This window comes from Solanum stenotomum, chromosome 10, assembly GCF_019186545.1.
Source record: "Solanum stenotomum isolate F172 chromosome 10, ASM1918654v1, whole genome shotgun sequence".
Taxonomy (NCBI): Eukaryota; Viridiplantae; Streptophyta; class Magnoliopsida; order Solanales; family Solanaceae; genus Solanum; species Solanum stenotomum.
In genome coordinates this window covers 34326178-34332095 of record NC_064291.1, presented here as the reverse complement: position 1 = coordinate 34332095, position 5918 = coordinate 34326178, and the positions used below count along the sequence as shown (strand labels likewise).

The 5918-nt window shown below is 30.6% G+C and overlaps 1 long non-coding RNA gene across 1 annotated transcript; it reads right to left on the bottom strand.

The window, feature by feature from the left end:
• Window positions 1-3031: 3031 nt before the first annotated feature.
• On the bottom strand, window positions 3032-4411 carry LOC125842084 (uncharacterized). The gene is made up of 3 exons (XR_007443867.1): window positions 4099-4411; window positions 3952-3983; window positions 3032-3855 (listed from the first exon to the last, which is right to left on the bottom strand). It is a non-coding gene; the product is annotated as an uncharacterized LOC125842084 (long non-coding RNA).
• Between the last annotated feature and the right edge of the window lie 1507 nt (window positions 4412-5918).

Below are 5918 nucleotides of genomic sequence, written 5' to 3'. Positions count from 1 at the left end.
AAATTAAAGTTTTCCTTCTGCTCCAAATTACAAAGTTGAGCAATATTTACCCCTATTCCCTAATTTATGTAATGTAATATAATAATTTGTGGACATATTTTTTATGAGGAATTTATTTGATTCTCTATATAATCATTTTCTAAATAAAGATAGAATCCATATTTTAGATGGTGAAGAAATAAATAATATTAATCATCTCGTGTTAAGATATAAATATAGTATCTTATATATGGGTATTCAAATTAAGATATATTAATTTTAGTAATAAATACAATCTCCCTTAACACTATTAAAGATGTCAATAAATATAATGTAAAAGCTTACCATGCAGGTGTATCTTCCTTGTTGTTTTTCCTTATTTATGTTTAGTTGGTCATAAATCATAATGGAAGTAAATAATTTATGTTTAGAACAAATCTTAAACCCTAATTAAGTAAGCAATAGGAATATTTAGCTACTTTATGCATCCATGGAGCATGAACCTCCTCAACCGGTAATGATTTGTTATTTTTCTCCATCATATTATTTCCACAATTTTATTTATTGCTTTGATGTAGGAAAATTGTTCTTTTTGCAGGATTGTATAATAAAAATAGAGGCCATCGGTTGTTGTGAAAATTGTGCCAAAAGAGTGAGAAAAAAAATTGTTCGACTGGAAGGTATGTACGTCTACCCTTTATACGGAGTTTTAGAAAATAATAATTTCTATCGTTGTGTATCTCTTGCTTGTCTAATATCTAATGAAATTTTGTGTACAAAATGATTTGATTTTACATACCTAATTGACTTTTGAATAATATTAAGGGATCCAGTAGAACAACTCATTTTTCCAGTTTCAATAGAAAAACAACTCTTTGGGGTGCTTTCTTATTGTCCCTTTTTTTCCTTACTGTATCGGTGGGAGAAGTTAATCTCAAGTTGAAAATAAAATTTGAGATTTTGAATATAACCTAAGGCCTAAGGGAATTGTCCCATCGGCAGGATCAGTAACATTTTTATTTACCCTTTAGGAGGGCTCAACCTCTCGATCTACAGATTGATTATGGATGTACTCAACCATTTAAATAAGTTTTGTCCATTATATTTAGTTTTAAATACTGAGTAACATTATTTTCTCAATATCTAGATAATTATTTATTTCTATTATCTCCATTGTTTCAATTTTTACGTGAACATTTTTTAGTATGTTTTTCTAGAAGAATGTCACTTTTTTTATTTTGTAATTGTATAGTAATTATTTAGCTTGAACATACCACATGTTACGTTTAACACAACAAGATTTAAAGATATTTTGACACATTTTACACATTTTTAAGACTACATAATGATTTTTTTTTAATCTTAAACTTTGTGCTCAGTCAAACTAAAACACATAAAATTAAATAAAAAAAGTAAAAAATTAAAAAGTCAAATAAAATAATTTTATTTAAGCATTTGATTCCACAAAATATGAATCGTAAGGTGATGGTTGGTGGTGGTTAGTAAGGGTGGTATTGTGGTAGAAGTGGTGGAATTGATGGATAGCTATAACAGTAGAAGTGGTGACTATGATAGTTGAGGTGATTGGTGATAGTACCTGATGGTGTTGGTGGTGGGTGGTAGAGGTGGTGAACAATAATAGTGATTGACAATGATGATAATTGTGATGGTGAAACTTATCGGTATCTTAATAGTAGGGATGGCTCACAGAGTAGGTGAATGTAATGGTAGAGGTATTTGGTAGTTATGTTGGTGGTTGTAATGGTAAAGGTAATGGTGATTGTGGCGAAAAAGAGTGATGACAACTGTTGCTGGGGTGGTGATAGTTAACAATGATGGTAGTGCCTATTTGACAATTGTGATTGTGGATAGAGTAGTGATGGAGAGATAGTCTACATAGTAGTGCGTGCAGAGTCAAAATTTTCAATAGGTGCAATCAAATACCATAAATGACATGGAAAGTAGAAAATATTTGATAAAATATCATTAGCTTTCGTCTTCAATAAAATTCATTTTTTCATATGGATGTAGTTTGTTAACTCATATTTTGTTTTGTTGATAGGTGTGGATTCAGTTGAGATAGATAGAGAAAAGAGATGGGTATATATAGGAGGGGATGTAGAACCTCAGTTACTCGTTGACTACCTTACTCAGCGAACAGTGAAACCTAACAGTGTAAAACTTATATACTATTGTTCCAAGGAAGCAACAACTCATCATGCCAAGAACCAAACTCCAATGGAGAATAATAGTCATGTCAAGGAAACTTATCGTCATATGCCTAGTGATGATCATGCCAAGAATAACGAAAAAAGAGAAGGGGAAAACTATAACCAACATCATACAAGGGGAGACTACGATCCAAATCATTATGCACCACGTAAAGATTGGGTCCATAAACCTGAAAATTACGTAGCACAGCCACAGCCACAAAAACAAGATCAATATCATACATCTTCTGAATGCAGGAATCCATCTTGTGATTTTCATGCTTGGAAGAGACAAGGTAGCACTAGTCGTTTTGATTTTGACATGCGTTCTACTAGTGCGCGGTGGTTGAGAGAGGTGCCACCACTTTTTTATGGATACAATGAGCCTATTATGCGGCCACCGGGACAATTTCCTTATATATGATGTGAGTGTTGTTAGAAAAATGATGAGGTCTTTTCAATAACTTACTTATATGTAGTCATGGATAGTAGTAGTTTGTTGCTGATAGGACTTGAGAGTTGGAAAAATGTTTAGTGTTAGCTAGTGTGCTACCAAGTGAAAATGTTACACATTACTGCAACACCTCAATTTGAAATTGGCTTTCTATTGTTATATCTTCACATATACATTAAGATTAAAAAAAAAAGAAGATTTGCTTTTGCTTTCAATTAGTTTTACTTACTATATGTTCGAGATTAATTATTAATGTCAAATTTTGCAGTAAATAGTGTAGTAATAATACTGCAATTTCACCTTCAAACACATTGGAAGGGAGGAGGGAGTATATTCTAAAGAGATGAACAATTAGTTAAAGAATTTTTCATCTTTATATTTTGGACTATATCACAATCATATACTGAATTTGGTGCAAGTTCTTGAATTACATCACAAATAGCGGTCATACCTCAACAGTGATTAATCCATTCCCAAAGCACATGTAAAATTGATACTAATATCCAGAACAGCTCTGCCACCTTCTTGTGAAGGAAAATCTAATGGTAGTTGTTCAGTGCAAGACAAGTAGGCTGTCGTGTAAATCAAGTAAAGTTGTTATGTGCTTGCTTACGATAAAATGATCTGCTACACCACTATGTGTGGCGCCAAAGTTAACCTTCCTTCCACAGATCACAACCACCCTTTACCCCAACAGCACTTCCAAGGCGGCTAAAATCACTGGGCTACAACACCTTATTATGTCAAGCTAAGGGTGTTCAGAATATGTTATTTAATCACTTTGTATATCATTTTGCTTATATATATGCTATTATTTTTCGATGAATTGGACACCCTTGCTATAACATAGCTACGCCCCTGGATCTCACATTTCAGGTCATGAAGTACAATACTGAACGAGTGAATCTTTTCTGATACATATGGAATAGACCTGTCCATGATTTATATGCAGTCATCTTTTTGAAACACCTGACCTATCCGTGACTAAAAATCTGAATGATATAGACAGACTAAGCTTGAATGTGTTACAAAGGGGACATTCAGGCTTCTCATTATATTGCAGGAATGTGTGATGTGGATTAAAATTTTTGCGGATTAAGCTCAACCCACCCCACCCTATTGTCATCCTTAAATTTTTTGAGAGAATTGCACTCTCCCATCAGTACCAATAATCGAGTACTTGCATTCTCCCACCCGTACAACACCAGATTACTGCGCACGCAAATGGAAAGAAATCTTAACTGGTCAAAAATTGATTTAATATTATTGGAAAGGCCAAGATAACAATACGAGGTAAAAAAGAATTACCTCATTCTGGTAAGCTACAACGACTCTTGTACCTGAAGAAGAACAACTTTAAGATTTCAGAAAGATAATATTTAGTTACGTAATGAAGCTAAGCACAGAAAGGGTAATAAGAGAGACCGACAAGCTTCATAGACTAAGGAGACGTACTGGTCATCTTTCTCGGCTGCCCTCATAATCTCCAGCTGCGCCGCCAGCGGACCAATCCCATGGTTCAGAATTTAGATAGGGTATTGGTCGACAAGTTCAATGTTTGATCATTTGCTTAACTTACATCGTAGTTCAATTTGAATTTGAACTAAACGATAAATGATGAGCTAGAATATAATTGTTGCCCACTCATCTATATATATCAGTCATCAACCAATTTCTATTTGGTCTTGATCAGATTGAGAATGATAAAAATTGTGAGTTAATATGTCACAAAATAAAACTAATCCATACAATAAATTAGGATATTTTTTTTTACCTAAAGGACCAAATTCACCCATTAAACAACTGTCGAGGAATGGAAAGAACTCGATTTGAATTCGTCCACTTTCTCTTTCAACAAACAAAAAGAAAAATAGGGGGAAGAAACAATGAAAAGATGTATGAACTGTACGTTGATTTGAAGGGGAAAAATATACTTCAACCCAATCAACTATTATTTTTATTCTACTTTTAACATATCAAGAAAACACAATTAACTGTTTTCATGTTTTATCCTTAGTAATAAATACTTTTTTTTCAATTAATAGGGATAGTATGATAAAACACTTATATCAATAATTATTTTCTTAATAAGTATGTCAAGTCAAATAGTGACATCTGACAAGTAAAAATGAACGGAGAGAGTAATGTTTATTTTCATTATTATTCAAAATTTATTAAATTTATTATTATATAACAATAAAAAAAATATAATTTTATGTGACGATCAATCTAATGTAATTACGTTGCTGCCTTACTTTTTTCATTTTGCTTTTACTTATTATTTAATGACTTTATTTTTCCTTTCACCCACTTCTTATAATTATAATAGCTCCACCATACCATACCCAATGAAACCTCTTGATTCCAGAATTTTAATATTATGATATTTAATATGTCTTGGTATGCTCTTTTTTTTTTTCATATTTGATATTTATATTTAAAAACTATTAAAAATCTCATGCTAAATATATAATTACATATATAATACTGACACTTATATAATTTATATAAACTAATATAAGTACATTAACACTAGTTGTTAGATGTTGAATCTCCGAGTACTTTATATTGATTAATTTTTTTTTAATTTTATGTAATTAATTAACGAAGGAAATTGCTTGTACTTTCTTTTGAATATCTCTACATGTTTAAAATGTTTCTTAAAAAGTCAGAGTCATAATTTCTAGTACATAATTATATGTAAATGGAAGTAAAACAAGTTATAATTATCAATTACAATACAACAAAATACTGAAACTGAACTTAAGAATATCAAACCATACCAAATTTAATTTGATATTGAAATAATATAATATTTTTATAAACTAAAAATATAAAATTTTCAATATTATACCATGCAAAAACCTAATACCCTACCTTTTTTTAGTAATATTATTAGCTTGTTCTTGATCATTATATTCACTATATTAATGTTCTCTTAGTTTCATATTAGATGGGTACTTTTTACTTTGCATAGTAATTAAGATCAATTTTACTGTTTTTCTCTTTGATCAAATCAAAGCACATAAAACTAAGTTAGAAAAAGAATACATAAAGTATAGAAATAGCTAGTATTGAGAATTGTTTACTTTACAAATGTCATATTAATTATAGAGATAAAACAAGAAAAGTTTAATTAACTATATCTTGTTTTAGTAAATGATCAAGTAATATGAGATAATTATTTTTAATAAAATGTCCATTTAATATGGATGGAGAGAGTACAATACAATGTAATTATGATATATAGTAAATTGATATGTAAAAACCATCTC